A 20,301-nucleotide genomic window follows, 5' to 3' on the forward strand; every position below is an offset into this window, starting at 1 on the left:
AACAACCAGTAGATTTGCTTGGTTGAGAAAGTCTGGTTTTGCCCCAGATGTGCAAGCCAGGCTCTTGAACATGCCATTCGATGGCTCTTCTTTGTTTGGGAAAAAGGCGGCAGCAGCAAAAGCAGCAGCAAAATCCCTAGGCGCTGCAATCCGTCAGACACCTTTTCGTCCCACAGGAACCTCTGCGAGAGGCAAGTCCTTTCGCTTCTACTCCGCATTCGGAAGAGGTAGAGGACGACCGGCTCAAAGGGGACAAAGAAGAACTACCCGAGGTGGACAGGGTAGACATTCAAAGGCCGCAGCAACAGCAGGTGCCTCTTAACCATCGACATCTGCATCAGCCGCCCCAAAACCACTCTGAGGACTTCCCTCACAGGACACCTGTAGGAGGCAGGTTGACTCAACATCTGGCGGAATGGCAGGCTATCACGTCAGATACTTGGGCATTGGAAACAGTTGCCCAAGGTTACTGCCTGCCTCTCCTACGCATACCTCAGTCATCCACCGGGGATCAGCTCTCAGAAAGCTCCAGATCTGCTCCTCTTGCAGGAAATTTTAGACCTGCTAGAGAAAGGTGCCATAGAACCGGTACCTGTAGGGGAGAGGAACAAGGGCTGGTACTCGCCTTACTTTCTCATTCCAAAGAAAGACGGAGGACTGAGACCCATCTTGGACTTGCAAGAATTGAACAAATTCCTCAGAAAAGACAAATTCAAGATGGTCACTCTTTCTCAGATCCTCCAGGCCCTTCAGTTCCAGGACTGGTTGGTATCTCTGGACCTTCAGGACGCTTATTTCCATGTGCCTATCCATCTCAAACACTGGAAATACCTGAGGTTCGCAATTGGCAACTCTCACTATCAATTTCGAGTGCTGCCATTTGGGCTGACCTCCGCCCAGAGGGTCTTCACCAAGTTAATGTCGGTAGTGGCGGCAAGTCTAAGGAGGGAAGGGATTCATGTCTACCCCTACCTGGACGATTGGTTGATCAGGGCTGTCTCTTCGGAACAAGCTCAGATCCAACTAAATCACGTGTGCCACTCCCTTCACAGACTGGGCTTCTCCCTCAATTTAAAGAAGTCACAAATGATACCATCGCAGAGACTCCAGTTCATAGGAGCGATCCTGGACACTTCCCTGGGAAAAGCCTCGCCACCAGAGGTGAGGGCTCAAGATATTCTACAGATGGTTACCAAGTTTCAAAATGCCCAACGTCTCCCAGCCTTCGACTTTTTGAGGTTGCTAGGCCTCATGGCATCCTGCATTTTCCTAGTGCCAGAGGCTCGCCTGAGAATGAGATCCCTCCAGTGGGCACTGAGGACTCAGTGGTCACAATTCTCAGGGAGAATGACAGATCTTCTTCAGGTTCCCGACAGGGTGGCTCGAGAACTTCAGTGGTGGGCCTGTCAGGAGAACATTCTGAAAGGAGAACATTTTTGGCAACCCTGGCCGGAGATAACAGTAGTCACGGATGCCTCACTCACGGGGTGGGGAGCCCACGCCAACGACTTGACCATCAGCGGTCGTTGGTCTCCATCGGAGTCCAGAATACATGTCAACCTGTTAGTGCTGAGAGCCATCATACTTGCGCTGAAGGCGTTCCTGCCAGCTGTACAAGGGAAAAACGTCCTGATAATGACGGACAACACAGTGGCCATGCATTACCTCAACAAAAGAGGAGGCGTAGGATCACTACCCCTGTGCAGAGAGGCGATGCAGCTCTGGTTTTGGGCAATCCAAGAAGGAATCTCTCTATCGGCAGTTCACCTAGCCGGAGAGAAGAACTTGACAGCGGACGCTCTGAGCAGGCAGAGCACAGTCTCCCACGAATGGGAACTAGCTCAGGAAGTCCTTCAAGAGATCTTTGCCCTTTGGGGAACCCCTCAGGTGGATCTGTTCGCCACCAGCGTCAACAGGAAATGCGATCTGTTCTGCTCAAGGGAATTTCCCCCTAGAGGAGCTCTGGGAGACACGTTCATAGTGGACTGGGAGTTTCCGCTTCTGTACGCGTTCCCACCGGTCCCTGTCATTCCTCAAATGATCAGGAGGTTGAGAAGATTCCGGAGAACCATGATCCTAATTGCCCCGGATTGGGCCAGGAGAACGTGGTACCCGGACCTTCTAGACTTTTCCATCTGCCCTCCAATTCGACTTCCACTCAGAGAGAACCTACTCTCACAGAAGGGAGGTCAGGTTCTCCATCCAGACATCAAAACCCTCAACCTTCACTCTTGGCTTCTGAAAGGTTGAGGTACAAGGATTGGGACCTCCCTGATGATGTTATGGAGGTGTTGCTTTCGGCAAGGAGGCCAGCAACAAAGTCTTTATACCGCTGCCGTTGGAACAGATTTTGCAGCTGGTGTAGAGAACAGAATATCGACCCTTTTTCATGTGGTACACCAATGGTTTTGTCCTTCCTTCTATATTTGGCAAATTCAGGCCTTCAAGTTGGCACCATTAAGGGCTATCTCGCAGCGCTATCCATCTTTAAGCGCACTGCGGAAGAACCATCCTATTTCAAATTACCCTTGGTAATACAGTTTCTAAAGGGGTTAACAAATGTTTATCCCCCAAGACCATTCCAAGTTCCCCTATGGGATTTAAACTTAGTACTAACTTTCCTGATGGGCACACCTTTCGAACCACTCCATTCTTGTTCGTTAAGATTCCTTACCCTTAAAACTGTTTTATTAATAGCACTTACATCTGCTAGAAGGGTGAGCGAATTACAAGCTCTTTCTTGTAAACCCCCTCACACAATATTTCACAAAGACAAAGTTGTCCTGCAAGTGAAGCCTAATTTCCTCCCAAAGGTGGTTTCTGAATTCCATATCACTCAGAAGATTACCCTACCATCTTGCTATCCTCCTCCTCACCCGGGGAAAGAGGAAGAGAGGTTACACAGGCTAGACCCTAGAAGGGCTTTAAGTTTTTACATCAGTAGACTAGCCAGGATAAGACAGGCAGACCAGCTGTTTGTAGGTTACGCAGGTCACAAGCTGGGGTTACCAATAACTAAGCAGACCATTTCCAGATGGATCATTCTAGCCATTCTGGAATGTTATAAACTGGCAGGGAAAGAGCCCCCTCAAAACCTTAGGGCTCATTCGACCAGAGGTATTGCAGCTTCATCGGCCCTCAAAAGAGGCGTGCCGGTTAAAGACGTCTGTGCGGCCGCTACATGGTCGTCTGTCCATACCTTTACACGTTTTTACAATTTGGATTCCTCCTCCAGTCAAGAGACTAGGTTTGGAAGGGCTGTACTGCATTCTATTCATCAATAGAAGACAGCGTGAAGTCAGTACTCCCTCCTCCAATAATAGAATACTGGGAGCCTATCTAAGATGAGGAATACGTCGGAGGACACAATCCCTTCGAAGAACAAGTTACTTCTTACCTTGTAACGTTCTTTCGACGGGATGTTCCTCCGATGTATTCCTCATCGGCCCTCCCATCCATCCCCGCAGTTCTACTTCCCGTGTTGTTGCAGCTTACGCTCCTTCAGGGTGATTAGTCTAGTCCAGAAAGTATTATTGTGGGCTACAAAACGGAACAGAGCAACGGACGCTGCGCACGGCCTTTATAGGCAGGATGACGTCGACGTCGATACGGCGGCTGTCGAGGGACATCGACTCGGAGGACGTCGACGCGCAGCGCCCTCTAGAGAAAAAATTTTCCGAGGCCAGCCGAGCTGGAAGGAGATATCTAAGATGAGGAATACGTCGGAGGAACATCCCGTCGAAAGAACGTTACAAGGTAAGAAGTAACTTGTTCTTCTCTAAGTGTTCTTTAGCCTCCCGGTGAATGTTGATAAGAGTTTCGAACCAGGAGTCAATAGTAGGTACCGGTGTAGGGTCAGGAAGAACCGAAGGTAAGACCGATGGATGAAACCCCTGACTACAATAAAAGGGGCTAGTCTGTAGCGCTGAGTGTTCGGAGTTTTTGTAAGCGAATTCTGCAACGGGTATCAGGAGAGACCAGTCATCCTGGACCTTGGTAGCGAAACATCGGAGATATTGTTCCAGGGTCTGATTTGCACATTCTGTGGCTCCGTTGGTTTGGGGGTGATATCCTGAAGAGAGGGCACGTTGGATTCCTAATACCCGACAGAGGTGTTTCCAGAATTGTGAAATGTATTGGGGACCCGGTCAGATATGATCTTGGAAGGAAGCCCATGTAGTCGGAATGTGTGTTCCAGAAATATTCCAGCTAGCTCTGAAGAGGAGGGTAGTTTAATCAGTGGCGTAAAATGGGCCATATGGGTAAACAAATCTATGGTGACCATGATGGTAGTATATCCTCGGGAAGGTGGTAACTCCACTATGAAGTCTGTAGCGATGATTTCCCATGGTTTAGAGGGTAGAGTGGGCTGTAGAAGAAGACCCGCCGGTCTCTTGTTATCATGTTTATTTTGGGCACAGGTTATACAAGACTGGATGTATTGCTGCACGTCAGACTTCATCACTGTCTCTGTATAAGATGAAGGTGTTGTTGATACCTCGGTACCCGGAATGGAGAGTGTCATGACAAAAGTTTATTATTTTGCTGTAGCTTCAATGTAGTAATGAATAGTGCGTTGTCCTTGAATAAGTAGCCTTCCTTGGCTCTTAATTTCCAGAGATTTCGTGTTGAAATGTCCTTCCATAATTCCGAAGATTGGGTTTGCGATCGGACTTCTTCCAGGAGATTAACTGCTTGGGCTATGAATATTGTGGGAGAGAACATTTTAGGAAATGCTTTATCTTCAGTGGTCACGTAGTCAGGACGGCGAGACAAGGCGTCAGCGATCAGGTTCTGTGATCCAGGGACATGGGTAATGTGGAACTGATACTGGGAAAAAAAGTAGACCCAATGTGCCTGACGATTATTCCTGCACTCCAGTGACTGTAGAATCTGTAGGTTTCGATGATCAGTACGGACTTGGACAGGATGTCTGGCTCCTAGAAGTAGGTGTCGCCATTCAGTGAAAGTTTGGCGAATGGCAAAAAGTTCCTTTTCCAGGACCGAGTAGTGCGTTTCACTAGGAGTTAAGGTCTTGACAGATAAGCAACGGGGTGTTGCAAATCGTCCTCCATCTTCTGCTTCAACAGTGCTCCTATGGCGTAATTAGAGGCACCCGTTTCCACTAAAAAGGGTCGACATGTATCGGGTTGAGCCAATATGGGAGCTTGTGTGAACTCAGTCTTTAAACGCTGGAATGCAGTTTCTTGTAAAGTTGACCAGACAAATGGGGTGTCCTTCTTTAGCAGAGCCACTATGGGTTGTACAATCTCGGAAAAGGTGGCTATGAACTTCCGGTAGAAATTGGCTAGTCCTAGGAAGGATTGGATTTGTTTCACGGACGTGGGAGTAGGCCAGGCGAGAATGGCCTTTACTTTTGAAGGGTCCATGCCAATCCCCTCTGGACTAAGGATAAATCCCAGATAGTGCACAGAGGTAACGTGAAACAAACATTTTTCAGGCTTGGCTAAAAGATGATGTTCCCGGAGTCTTTGTAGAACTGCCTTGACATGTCCTTCATGCTTCTGAGGGTCCTTGGAAAAAATCAATATGTCGTCCAGATAGACAATGACGAAGAGAAACAACATATCAGAGAACACCCTATCTATAAAACGTTGGAAAACTGCTGGGGCATTGGCTAGTCCAAAGGGCGTGACCAGGTACTCGTAGTGGCCAAAGGGTGTTCTAAAGGCAGTCCTCCACTCGTCTCCTTCCCGGATACGGATCAAATGGTAGGCACCCCTGAGATCCAATTTGGTGAATATTACGGCTCCTCTCACAGCTTCCAGGATATCCGAGATCAGGGGCAGTGGGTACCGATCCTTGAGAGTGCATTGATTTAAGCCTCTATAGTCGAGGCAAAGTCTGAGTTCCTCAGTATCCTTCTTGGGAACGAAGAACAATGAAGCACCCGCTGGAAATTTCGAGGGTCTTATGGTGCCATTTTCAAGATTAGTGTCTAGGTATTCCCGAAGGGCCTTTTTCTCGGGTTCGGAAAGAATTAACATTCTGCCGAAAGGAATTACAGCTGAGGGATCAGTATCTATGGCACAGTCCTCGGGCCTGTGAGGGGGTAAGGCCTGGACTATGGCAGTAGAGAATACATCAGCATATCCCTGATAGGCCTCTGGAACTTGTATGATATTGGAAACCATGAGTGATGTTTCTTGGTCTCTTGGTGGTTCTTTAGGAGTTACCGAGGTGGGATCCAGGGACAGACAGTGGGACATACAGAACTCTTAGCCCAGGAATAATGATCCTGCTGCCCAATTGATATATGGATTGTGCTTTTGTAACCAGGGCATTCCCAAAACCATGGGGTAATGGGTTGACTTAATGATGTTGAATGTAATCCGCTCTTGATGATGGTTTATGGAAAGTTGGATCTCTTTAGTCTGCAGGCTTATGGGCCCTGAAGAGAGTGGTCTTCCGTCTATTGCTTCCACCGGCTGCATGGTGTTTCGGGTCTCGTACGGAATATGATGACTAACCACCCAGTCTTGATCAATGAAAATTCCCATAGCTCCGCAGTCCACCAAGGCCAGAATGGGATAGGTCTTGTCTTTGGAGGGCGACAGGAAAGCCTGTAGTATCACCAAACTGTTTTGTCCAGGAGAGTTCAAGGATGGAATTGATGTGGAGCAAACATCTCTCTCCCGAATCTCTGCTCCATTTAAGATCAGGAGTTGGTGTTTCCCGAACGCCGAGGAGGTGCCAGAGGACATTCCCTGACCAAATGTTTGTCTGAAACACAATACATACACAAACCCGTATGGATCCTTCTCAATCTTTCTTGAGGCGATATGGGTCCACGAAAGGCTCCAATCTGCATGGGTTCAGGTTCTGGGGCTGGACTTGGGTTTGCGTCCGATCTGGCTGTGCTCTCAAAGGACGTCTTGGGTGGGTTTCCCTTGGAGTTCTTTCTTTCAGCCTTCCTTTCCTGGATGCGAAAGTCTATTTGCAAGGCCAGGTCCATTAGTGCTTGGAATGAATTTGGTCTGGCCACCCTGGCCAGTTCATCCTTGATCTCTTTGTTTAGGCCTCTACTGAACAGGGTAAAACTAGCCTCAGGGGACCAGTCTGCTTCCTTGGCCAATTGTTTAAATCTGGTCACATAAGTGAGCATATCTTGGGAGCCTTGTTGAAAGTCCAGAAAGCGTTCTTGGGCAGTATAGACCTGCTCTGGGCGGTCAAACATGCCTTTAAGGGCCTGTATGAACCCATCGTAGTCGTCTAGGAGGGCATCGCCGGAGTTGACAAGGGGTGTTGCCCAAGTTAAGGCATTGCCGGAAAGGTGGGATATGATGAAACCCACCGTAGCCCTAGGAGTCGTGAAATAATAGGGCTTGAAGGTAAAGTGGACCAGGCATGAATCCAAGAATCCGCGGAGTGTTTTTGCCGAACCATCATACTTGTCAACAATACCGCCTAACAGGGCACCCTCCTTTGTAGCAGAATCCCGGGATAAGACCAATTGTTTGAGCGCAGCGTTTTCCGCCTTAAGATTTTGAACCTCGGTTGATATTCTTGCATGCGTCGCAGTAAGTCCTGCAAGGCGGCTTCCATCTCGTTTTTAGGTTTGGTCGGGTGGCGTCTCAAACTGTCAAGCAGTCCCCCCACCCTTCTCACCTGGGTCCGCTGTTTGCTGGTGACTTCGATCGCTGCCTTCTTGCGAACGCTCCTAGTCTTGAACAGCGCTGCTCGAGATTCGTCTGGTTCCAGGTTGTGTTTAGTTCTAGGATCACGGAGTCCAGGAATCCGGGAGACTGGAAAAGGCTAGAAAAGCTCAGAACCAGCAAGGGGGAAAGGAAAAGGAATGGGTAATAGCACTGGGACAAGGGAAACAATACAGCGAGCTACGAACACACGTCTGGACTACTCTGCAATAGCATTGAGACGCGCGAGCCGCGGAAGGTGTGGTCTATAAATAGACCACGCCGCGTTCAGCGCATGGAGCGAGTAAGAGCTTCAGCTCTGGGCGGCCATATTGGAAGTAGTACGGAATGCAAGCCCTGTTGAGACAAGGATCAGGAGGTCCAAAAAGGGCGTGATCTGAAAGTTCATGACACAGGCTGCTATACTATTTTCATGCTCTTCCAATAACAGTGCCTAGATCCTTCTTCAAGGCACTGTCAAAGTAAATCTTGTCATATATTTGGAACAGGAAACACCCAAGGGTCGTCGCAGCTATCCTTACGGCACCTACTAGAGCGTGGGGAATGTCCCTACCACACTTTAGAAGATATTACCAAGCAGCGCAACTATCGGTACTGAAGGAATGGCTGGGGGAAGCCCAACAAACAATATGGGTAACTCAAGATAGGGCGGTACCCAGATCTCCTTTGGAGGACACTTTATGGAAATCAAAACAACATAGGCACCCTAATCTCTGTATCAGTGAGGTCATAAAAACTACTCTGGAAGCCTGGGACGAACAAACGCGGATGGGCATCATGACCACAGTGGATGCCCCCTTTACACCCATATGCCGAAACCTCCAATTCCTGCCGGTAATGGAACGTGGGGCCTTTGAGAAATGGGAAGCTGGAGGGTGCAAATAAATTGGGGAAATGTTCCAAGACAAAGAAATGAGATCGTTTGAGGAGTGTAAAGCTCTACTAAACCTGACAGAGGCGGACAGGTACAAGTACGAGCAACTCAGACATTGGTTGGCGACACCAGAAGTTAAACAAGTGGCTACAAGGGACCTCTCACAATTTGAAAGGTACTTGATAACCAACTCGGGATCCAAGTAGTTAGTTGTCTCTCTCTATAACTTTATCAACTCACAGGAAGAAGTTAAATGGGCCTACATGATAAAATGGGGGAAAACACTGGGGGAGGATATTCCAAAACAGTGGTTGGATCTGTGGAACAGCATACCGAAAATGACCCGATCAGTGCAAACAAGGGAAATGTGGCTAAATATAGTAACCCAGTGGCACTACACACCGGAAAAGCTACACACTATGTACCCGGAAACCCCCATCCGCTGCTGGAGGGGATGCTCAGAGGCAGGTACGTGGAAGCACATATGGTGGGACTGCCAGGGGGTCAAAGGCTTCTGGTCTGAAGTGAAGACGGAGATCAAAAAGATGTTCCCAGATGTGGAGCAGTTGGGGGAGAAAGTGTGGCTCTGCGGAATGAAAGACCAGATGGCCAAGAAATTCGACAAGTCACAATGGAGGAGTTTCATGGGTTTAGTCAATGCGGCATGGGCGGCAATTGCCCAAAACTGGAAAAAGCAAGTCCCACCTCTACTGTACGCATGGCTTCAGAAGATCTGGTCACAAATGACCATGGAAAAGCTTACACATATCATACAGGGCTTGAATTAATCCTTCACAAAGAAATGGGTGCAGGGTTCTGGACTACCTGCAATCAGATTATATGGAACAATGGTGCCCATATAACATCAGAATAACAGACATATTTAGTTCATAGACATTCCTGAGAACAAAAGAAACATAGAGAAGATCTTCCAGGGAGGGTGGGAGTCAGGACCAGGGGGAGTTGCGGGATGTTACTCAGTTATATTTCTTCCTTGTATGTTTGTGGAAATAATAAAAACATGTTATAAAAAAATAAATCTGCAAGGAACTGGCCAATCCTGCTGCAGTCTCTACCTCTCCTGTCCCTTCCTAGGCCGTCTGCAGGGCACTGGCTTCTCATTTCATTTAAAAAACTCAGGATATCCTATCCTCACTCTCCTCCTATATCCTCCCTCCCTTTATTCCCTGCTCCTCCTCTGGCCCTTCTGCAGCCACCCCTCCCTCCCTCCCTCCCTGCCTTTCTGCCTTTCCCCTTTTCTCCGCAGACCAGGTTTCTTAACAAGTCCGATCTATGAAAGTCTCGTCGAAACAGGTTCACCCCTGTTCCTCCAAAACTATCAAGGACCACATCGACTCCCTGGCTCCTTCCCTGGCTGATTTCTGCAATCACTCTTTTGCCACTGGAGTCTTCTCGTCCCCCCTGAAGCACTGCCTTGTGCACCCTCTTCTTAAGAAACCCTCTGCCGACCCCTCCTGCCCGGCTAACTATCGGCCAATCTCCATCACTCCCTTCCTGGGCAAGCTCCTGGAGAAACTGGCCATCTCCCAGCTTAATCTCGACACCGAATCTGTTGGTTGTCTTCATGACCATCAGTCTGGCTTTAGAGCTGCCAGAAGCACGTAAACTGCTCTCCTGAACATCCGTGAAGACCTGCTCTCCAACCTTGACTCTAACACCCCGTGCGTCCTCATCTTGCTTGATCTCTCTTCTGCCTTTGACACTGTCAACCATGCCATCCTGCTCAACCGTCTCTGTGGTAACCTGGCTATCACTAGTCAGGCTCTGGCGTGGCTGACTTATTTCCTCTCTGACCGACCCTCCCAGTTCCAACTTGGGTCCTTCCTCTCTGATATCTTTTTCTCTACCTGAGGTGTCCCCCAGGGATCTAACCTCTCTCCCTGGCTGGTCAACCAATACCTTGCACTCCTTGCCCACCGCATCGCCGCTCTCTGCCCCAATTTTCAGTGCTATGCAGATGATACCCAGCTCATTTTCAGGCTACCCTCGGCCCCTCCTCTCCTTCCCTCATCTCTGACTGTCTTTATGCTATCCAGGAGTGGTGTGCCACCAATGACCTCTGCCTTAATGCCAGTAAGACAGAGATTCTACTCATCGGCACACCCACTCCCTCCTTCCCTGCAGCTCTCTGGCCGGCTTCTCTTAGCCCTCTCCCTACTCCCACCTACATGGCTAAAAACCTCGGGCTCATCTTCGACTCCACACTCTCCTTCTCTCCTCACATCTCTGACGTCGCTAAGAAGTCACACTACCAGCTCCACCTCCTCAGAGGTATTCTTCCTTTCCTCTCCTTCCCCTAGAAGCTCACCGTCTCCAGAACCCTGGTTCTCTCCAGGCTGGACTATTGTAACAGCCTCCATCTAAATCTGCCTGCCTTTACTCTCCGCCCTCTGCTACTTATCCAGAACAGGACTGCAAGACTTGTCCTTGGCCTCAAGCCCAGGTATCGTATCTCTCCAGGACTGAAATCTCTGCAGTGGCTGCGAGGATTAAGTTCAAAACCCTCTGCATTGTCCTCAAGGCCTTCTGGAGCTTGGGGCCGCAATACATTCAACTCTCTCTTCCTAAATATCTTCCTTCTCGAGCTCTTCGCTCATCTGCCTCCAACTCCCTCAGGGTCAGTCACTTCTCCAAGCAACGAGTTGGTCGTAGATATCTCTCTTCGGCAGGGGCTTCGCTCTGGAACAGCCTTCCTGCCTCCCTGAAACATGTTCCGGAAGCACCTCAAAACCTTCCTCTCTGCTTCTGCTTTCTCTCCCCTACTGAATTCCTGGCTGAAACTGCACTGGTTACCTGGCCACCGTTTCGGATCTCGGGCGCAGGCCCTGCCAGTTGCACACCTGCACTGCCTCCTCCCTGGCAACCCCTGCACCTGGGGACTATTTTATGTATCCCTGCAGGCCCCCTACCAGCACTTATGTCTGCACTTGCCACCATTTGGCTGTTTTTATTTATCTTATTTATTCTACTATCCCATGTACTGCACTTCCCCTCTCACTTCCCCCACGCGCTTTTCCCTTTCCCCCTTCCCATGCACTTGCGCGATTTGAATCGCACCTGGCCTAGTAAGATCGTTGTCCGTCTTCCCTTTGTTCCCCCTCCCTTGCCTCGTCGCGCCTTGAAACACTTGTGTATAGGCGCATTATAAATGCCATATCATATCACATTGATTGTAAGACCACTTACATTACAGAAATCTTCAAAAATGGCCAACTGCCTCCGAAGGCCCTTTGGGGTGAGACAAAGCAGGACAACGTTGTCGGCAAATAAGAGAATTGGGACGCTCATTTGCCAACGATGGAGCGTTAGTGGGTTCTGCCAGCAACAAATCAATGACCCAGTTGATGAACAAACAGAACAAACTCAGGGCAGGGACACAACCTTGCATTACTCCGACATCCATTTTTACTTTACATGTTGTTTGGGCATCCAACGAGTGCCTAATTACTGCCCCATTTTTAGTGTAGACGGACTGGATTGCTCTCAAAATATCAAATGGCATACCCAAATTCAATGTCTACAACAATCTTGCTGTAGGGACAATGTCAAAAGTAGTTTTGAGGTCAATGTAAACTGCATAAATGTTCATGTTCCTCAACGGGACATATTTTTCCAAGATTAAATAAAGCCTCATGACCTGATCCATGGTCTAACATTGTGCTGAATCCCGGCCTGGAGGTGGTTCTGGCCCCCTCCAGACACCATATATCCAAATGGCCCAACACCACCTTTGCAAACACCTTGGCTCCCACATGTTATGTTATTTTGCATTTGTATAGCGCCTTATGTATCATTTGTATGATCTCAAGGCGCTGGTAGGTTGAACGCCCGTGGGAACCGCAGTTCAAGTCAGTTGAGAGAGAGAGAGAGAGAGAGAGAGTCGTAAAGTGCGTGGGCGCACCAGGTATGTGTGCAGCTGGTGTGGTTGTTGCATGATAGCTGCTTCTTAGCGGTAGGTGTGGTGCTGAGGAGATCAGTTGAAAGTGTTCAGTCTGGAGGGGGGACATCCAGACTGAGTTCTGGCTGCGTTATGCCTGAGGAGATGCCTAAGCTAGCCAGTATGTGCTAGCTAGCTGTGTTTTATTAGGATGATGGGTAGTTTGATGAGTCATGTTAGTATGAGAACAGCTTTACCGAATGTGTCATAGTACCGCTGTGCTCTAGTTGAATGGTGGTGTATAGGAAAGAGTAAGCGTAGTAGTGTGATATTGTGGTAATCAGTAAAGTGTATGCGACCACGCACCCTCAATGATGTTGGGAATACCTTCTAAATTCAACTTTTAACACAGTGACGCTATTGGGGCACATTCAATGACGTTGGGAGTACCATCTTAATTCAACTCTTATACAGTGACGCTATTAGGGCACACTTTCTAAGTTCAACTTTGACACAGCGACGCTATTAGGCACACTTTCTAGGTTCAACTTTAACACAGTGACGCTATTAGGGCACATTTAATGACGTTGGGAATACCATCTTAACTCAACTCTAATAGTGACGCTATTAGGGCATATTTCTAAGTTCAGCTAAAAGACAGTGACGATATTAGGGCACACTTTCTAAGTTCAACTTTTGGGTAAGAGTGGTAGGGCTTTCAAGCGTGAAGTGATTGGTTCAGTTCCCACCCTTGCCACACTTGCGTTTTTGTTGGTGCTGGTTGACGGAAGGCAACTGACTTCTTGCTTCTCCTGCGGATACCTGCAGATACGATCTGGAGCCGTCCTTTGCCTCAGGGTCCTTACCCGATGGGGCTGCCGGGCAGAGGGCTGCCCTGGATAGGTCTGTAAAGGCCTGGTAGCATGGCCAATCGGGACACTGTGGCCGGGTCGGGAGGCGAGAGGAGGGCGGGAGACCAGGAATAGGGTGCGGGGAGGAAAGGACACAAGGGGTGTTTCGGGGCTGGGGGACATTTTTTAGGCAAAATTGCAAAAAGAAAAGCCCAATATGGGCATACTTACCGCACCGGCTCCCTCAATGGACGGAGGGAAGCCGGTGCACACTGGGTCACTAGACCCTTCGAGCACGTGCCGTGGGTCCAGTCAGAGCAGGGGAGGCGGGTCGGGAGGCAGGAGGAGGGCGGGAGACCAGGAAGAGGGTGTGGGGAAGAAAGGGGACACAAGGGGTGCTTCGGGGGTCTGGAGGACATTTTTTAGGCAAAATTGCAAAAAGAAAAGCCCAATATGGGCATACTCACCGCACCGGCTCCCTCGATGGACAGAGGGAAGCCGGTGCACACTGGGTCACTAGACCCTTCGAGCACGGGCCGCGGGCCCAATCAGAGCAGGGGAGGCGGGTCGGGAGGAGAGAGGGAGACCAGGAAGAGGGTGCGGGGAGGAAAGGGGACACAAGGGGTGCTTCGGGGGGCTGGGGGAAATTCATTTGGGCAAAATTGCGAAAAGAAAAGCCCGATATGGGCATAATCCCCGCACCGGCTCCCTCGATGGATAGAGGGAAGCCGGTGCACACTGGGTCACTAGACCCTTCGAGCATGGGCCGCAGGCCCAATTAGAGCAGGGGAGGCAGGAGGAGGGAGGGAGGGAGACCAGGAAGAGGGTGCAGGGAGGAAAGGGGACACAAGGGGTGCTTCGGAGGGCTGGGGGACATTTTTTGGGGGCAAAATTGCGAAAAGAAAAGCACAGTATTATGGTGGCGGGCATCTTTTTTATTCCCCTCAGGAGATTCCTCCTGAGAAAAAAAAGTAACCATTCCCACCCCGGATAAACCCTGGGGTGCAAATGGTTTTCACCCCTGCTGTGGAGGGTGAACTTGGCCTTTAGCAGCCTGGAGCCCTCGCCCAGGCCCTCGCTTCACTCTTGCCTACCTTGACCCGGCCTGGCGAGCCATTAAAGGCCACGTCTGGCCCCACAGCAGGGGTGAAAGCCATAATCTATCAACTTCCGGAGAACAAGCAGTTTAGAATCTTATAAGTGGCAAGCCACAAAAGCCCATCTGTAAACCTTTGAAGAGGTACTCCCACCAAGAACATTATTTTACAAAAGCAATAAATCTTAGCCCTACAGTCTAGGCCCATTCTAGGACTCTTCAAGTTTCCAAGGTTCCCAGAAGTGGCTGCTTATTCATGAAGTGCGCTGTTTACTAAAATTGTTGGCTTCTATTAGGCCTCTTTGGAGCTTCTTCCGGGATGAAGGAAGTGACGCAGAGACTGCAAGGTTTTGACGCGGACACCAAATTGTTACCTGTGTGTAACTCTCAGCAACCAGGAAGAGAACCGGAAACAATGAACTGGTGGAAGACATCAGCAGTTTGACGCCTACTGCAATAAACCACTCGTGTTATTATCCTCTCTGCCAGACACTGATCCATGGCATGATGGGTGAGGGTTAGTCTTTATATGTTGGTGTTCCTAGTGGGCAGTTTTTGGCAGACGCCTTTGTCCTTTCGGTCATTGTGTTGATATCTTGTGTATCCAAAATCATCTGGAAAGCATTTGAATGCCCCAATGCCACTGTCCCACACTCCTTCAGAGGTATTCTTGTTTGGGTGGCATAGTTTCAGGAAAGTCTGCTAAGAAACCTAAATAACAATGATATAAATTACAATTTAAGAATGGGAAATTGAAAATACAAAAGAGAAAATGCAGAAAGAAAAAAAAACTACCCCTAACCACAAACTGACTTTATCCGTGGGAGGAACAGAGGTTTTACAATACAGATTATCAGCCAATAAAAATCTGGTCTCCATAGGGTCTGTGGATTTCATTTTCTTCTGCATCAAGAAGAGAGATGAGTCTGTAGTTTGCGGGAGCCTCCCTATCTCCGTTCTTGAATATGGGGACAAGTACTGCTTGGGTCCATGAGTATGAGACTTTGGGGGTCATTTCGACCTTGGCGGTAAGGGGTTAACGGCGCCGGTAATGGTCCCGGAGCTGTCAACCCCTTACCGCCCCATTACGAGTCTGCTCGCGGGACCCGCAAAGGATGCCTGGTAAAACCAGGTGCCCTTATCGGGTCCTGCTAGCAGACCAGGGAGCTAACAACGGGCCTGTAACTAACGGGCCCGTTGTTAGCTCCCTCCCCATTCTCATTGAGCCCCATGGGGGCTCGAATGGGGATGTACCAGGTCCGGGTTCCTCGAATAAGGAATTACTGGGTCCTCCAAGGTTGGAATAGCCTGATAATTCCTCATTTAAGGACCCGGTACCCGGTGAGGGGGTAACCATGCCGCAAATTGCGGCATGGTTCCCTCCAAGGTCATAATGGCCCCCTTTGACTGCTAACAGAGCATTAAACAGTTTTAACAAATAGGGGGTCCATATACCAATCAATGGGGACCATATCAGGTCTGGGCGTCTTCCCCAGTTTTTGTGACACAAGTGCTGCTGTAATGTCACTGTTGGACAGCACTAATAGGGCTTGATACTCCTCCCAGGCACTATCCGATATAACACCTATCGCACTCAAAGCCAATTTGTCATCCCCAGAAAGATGACCAAAATGGGCAATCCCAAGCAGCGTCTGAAATGCCATTCTGGATTCAATTTTGGTCGCTGCGCTTCCCTGCCCCAACACATTCCCGAAAGTGCCTAGAGTCGCCTGGAGGAGATTATCCCAGTTATATCTAATCTGAATACTCCATTTTCTTCAATTTCAGCAATTTACAGTATGTGGCCCTAGAATCAGCCAAGGCATCTGGGCTCCTACCCCTGATCCTTTTAGTGTGCTCAATCAGTATTTTTTTGCAGCGCGGCATTCACCATCATACCATGGGTTTTTACGTGCTGCCTTTGCTCCAACAGTGGTCTGGGGCTTACTCTGAGATTCCCCCAATGCACTCGCCAAGGTTTTGTGCACAAATAGGATATGATCAACATCCTTCTAATCACTAGAAAAAAGTCCTCAATTAACGGCAAAATGCTTGCATAAATATCTGATCGTTTATACTCCAGGTCAAGTGAACACCACTTCATAACACGTCTAGCTTCACCCTTGATTTCAAATGGAATCCCGCACTGATCGTTTGCTTCCCACCCTTACTCCAAATTAGGTCCATGAGACAGATACTACTACAGGATCATGGTCCCTTTCTGGTCTTTTCAGCACCCTAAAATCATATAGATGTTTCTTTAATTCAATATTCACCAAAATGTAATCAATTAAACTACTTTTAGTGTGGGATCCAAAAGTCATGTTAGCTGTGCAGTTGCTCACAAACCTGCCATTACACGCCCTAAGACCTAGGGACAGAAACACACTATCTGCTGCCTCAGCGTATCTGTATTTCCTCTTGGAGCATTACGCCACCAGCTCTTCAATACCCCATCTTGCGTCGTCCTCCTCAGTAAGCCCCATCATATTCTCAAGTGGTTCAAACTGGAGGTTCAAGTCTCCCATTATGATGATTTTTACCAGGCTTTTCTGATTTTCCCTCCACTGTGTGTTTTCCTCCAATAACAGAAACATAGTTACCAACAGCAATTTCATTTTGGTTATACAAGTTAATAAGCAGAAGGTTAGACGCATCTGGGCATCGCAAGTGTAGTTCCATGTAATCCCTTGAGTCACCGGGGTACGTACATATCGATACAAATAATTTGACATTGACCCAGAGGGTAAGTCCACCACTAGGGCGCCCTCCCCTTTGTTGCTGGAATAAAAATAAGTGGCAAAGCCCTGGATGTTATGGGCCACCAAAGACCCAAGTTTCCTGCATAGCCACTATGTCATGCAAATGCACTAGATCTAACCAAATTGTCCCTCTGTGCATTTTTGGAGGCCAGCAATGTTCCATGACATCAACCACAGGGCACCGGATAAAACATTTGGGGGTAGTTACAGATTGCACCTCAGTGGGGGAACCGGGGCAACCTCATGATTACTTAGAGGGGCTTGCTCTACAGACAGCCTTCTGTCATCGATACCCCCCAGCACTGATAGATTTAGCTCCCCCCCACCTTCTGCTTCCTCTGTGCTTGAAAGCCTCCCTCCCACTGTGGTTCTCACCCCCGAAACTCCAAACGATAGTCACGCAGCTAACGCACTCAATCTAACACCAATGGGAGATGTAAGCATGGCAGTGGGTCCTCGTAACTGGTGCCTTCTTGAGTTAGATTGAGTATGCAACAAAGTAGGGCCTGCTCTCACACATGGTGCCATGGATCTGCCCTTTATACTTGGTGTGCCACCACTAGACCATGGGATATTAGCTGCCAGGGGACGAGGCAACAGAGAGAGTGGGTTAAAACTGGACACTGGGGGGTCATTACGACTTTGGAGGTAACCATGCTGCAATTTGTGGCATGGCTACCTCCATTCCGGGTACCGGGTTCCCTGAATGGGGAAGTACCGAGCCATTCCAACCTTGGGAGGGCCTGATATTTTCCCATTCAGGGAACCCGGACCCGGTCCGTCCCCATTCCCATTTGAGCCATCAGAGGGCTCAATGGGAATGGGGAGGGTGCTAACACCGGGACGTTGGGACCCAGGGCACCTGGTTTTACCAGGTCCCACGAGCAGACTCGTAATAGGGCGGTAAGTGGTTAACGGCGCTGGCACCTTTACCAGTGCCGTTAACCCCTTACCGCCAACCTCGTAATGAGGCACACTATCTCCAGTCTGCTAGGAGGCATAGTCCTCTGTTCCATGGTCAACAACCCCTCCACCAATGAGTTGGATTTTAGGTCCACTCTAATAAAAACTTTGGACAGAATATGGGGCAGACGGGAGCTCTGGACTATATTGCTCCTGATGATCGATAAACCATCCCGCTTCCATCTCAGCCAGTGACATACTTCATTTTGCTAGCGCAGCAGATTTCCAGATGAAAAATAGAAGAAAAAAAAGATGGCCACTGCCATATGGAAAAGGGACAACAGTCCCTTTTCAATATCTATGGCCGCAGCCAGACAGGAGGAGCTACGGGACCTGAGCACAATGCTCTGGTCCCAAAAGGTAAGTGGAAGGTGCGCAGGGGCGGGGGACAACAGCGATAGGCTTGTTGTTGCCTCACTACAATGCAAAAAGAAAGAAAAACAGGGAAGGGCCTCGGGTGGATGGTACAGCAGGCTGAGATTGTGTATTCTCACCCGCTTTTCCAGCCACCCGATTGGCTGACCGCCGTTCCCTGGGTCCAAATTTCTCTTTAGAGAAACAATTTGCCAGTTGGACAACGTCTGTGGTGCAGATTACCCAATGTGCCAAGGGACAAAGCAGTGGCTCCTAATTTCTGCACACATGCTACTTTTATGAAACGCTAGTCATTGTTGCCACCCCAGAGCAAGTTATCCTGCATTATAGAATTGCAATAGAAAACACAAAAAGTACTGCCAGCTCCACCTGGATGCAGCAAAGCTGCTCCCAGAAAGGCTTAAAGAATGCTAGAAAACACTTACTAGTAACCATTTCTTGCAATAGGCCTTTTACTTTGGGGGAAGAAAGGTCAAATGATACTGTCACAACATTTAAAGTTGTCATTGTTTTTTCCTTGTAAAAATGTGAATTTAATTTATCTTTGATATGTTTAATAATGTAGATGAAAAATGGTAATTAAGTAAATGTGATTGTTGAACAAACTTATTAACGTTGTGATTTGTCTTCTTTGCAGTTTAGTCATCAAAAAGAATGAAATTCCAGCAATAAGAAATGAACAAAGAATTCGAACTGAAGACCTTAAGTGCTTGCTTTATACAATTGACCAGATAACTAGAACGGTCTGCATTATGTATGCAACATGAATTTTTTTATTATTTCTACCTAAGGTCTTTTGGGAATGACAAACATGTTTTTAGAAGCCTATTTTTTCTCAATACACCTTTTTTAAAGGTTTTTAAAATTGTTTTTTAATCTGGTCAAACTGAGATTTTTAACAACTTTATTTTTAATTTGTATGGAATTTTCACCCACTTTTTTCAACGTCAACCAATTGCAAGCATCTGTTATTAAAGGTCTTAAAGTATGCTTTTGTGTGTCTTATCCTTCAAGCCTCTGTGTAGTTTCTATTCAAATCCTTAAAGCACCAAATTAATGTTTCGAATGGATTGTGTCCGCCCACGTATTCCTCATCTAAGCCTCTGTGTAGTTTCTATTCAAATCCTTAAATCACCAAATTAATCTTTTGAATGTATTGTTTCCTCCCACGTATTCCTCATCTTTGATATCTTCATTTCCAGCTTTAGTTGCTTTTGAAAAATGTTTCTCGTGTCGGCAGAGGGTACTGTGTGTCGAGACTGTCAACTCGATGTCCCTCGAGGGCTTCCATCTCAGCTGACGTTATCGTCGAGCACATTACCACGCGCAGCGCCCGTTGGCTTCAATTCAGTATTTCCTCTATAGTGATGGCTTTGTGATTAACGGCGTGCTTCACTTTTCTTCGAAAACCTGTCGATATGGCCTTGTCTTCTGCTCCAGGTACTCTGAAGACGGGCTTCAAGAAGTGCACGTGATGCCGTATCGAGATGTCGATCACGGACCGGCATAAGGTTTGCCACTGGTGCCTGGGCATCGAACGCATAACCGACGACTGTCGATCCTGTCAGTCGGTGACTGTTAAGGCCTTAAAAGACCGCAAGGCTAAATTAGTGGGTATGATTGTCCCCAAATCCCCATCCTCTCCTTTTAAATTGACATCATCCAACGAATCGAGAGATTGCTCTCCTCACAAAAGACGATCGAAAAAAAGAATCGCATTGGTCCTCTAAAAAAATCAAAGAAAAGACAGAGATCACAGTCTTCTTCCTCTTCTTCGTCAAAAAGGGTAGTCTGCCTGAACAAATC

The 20,301-nt window shown here is 48.2% G+C and overlaps 1 protein-coding gene across 1 annotated transcript in view; it reads left to right on the top strand.

Moving 5' to 3' along the window:
• Nucleotides 1–19,485, top strand: part of LOC138472340 (Y-box-binding protein 1-like) — a 707,873-nt gene extending 688,388 nt beyond the window's left edge. The window contains exon 8 of the mRNA XM_069610465.1: nt 19,133–19,485. The gene's annotated coding sequence lies outside the window, so the exon portion shown is untranslated. The remainder of the gene's footprint in view (nt 1–19,132) is intronic.
• Nucleotides 19,486–20,301: the final 816 nt, after the last annotated feature.

The sequence above is a fragment of the Ambystoma mexicanum genome, chromosome 8, assembly GCF_040938575.1.
Source record: "Ambystoma mexicanum isolate Mex_15411 chromosome 8, UKY_AmexF1_1, whole genome shotgun sequence".
Taxonomy (NCBI): domain Eukaryota; kingdom Metazoa; phylum Chordata; class Amphibia; order Caudata; family Ambystomatidae; genus Ambystoma; species Ambystoma mexicanum.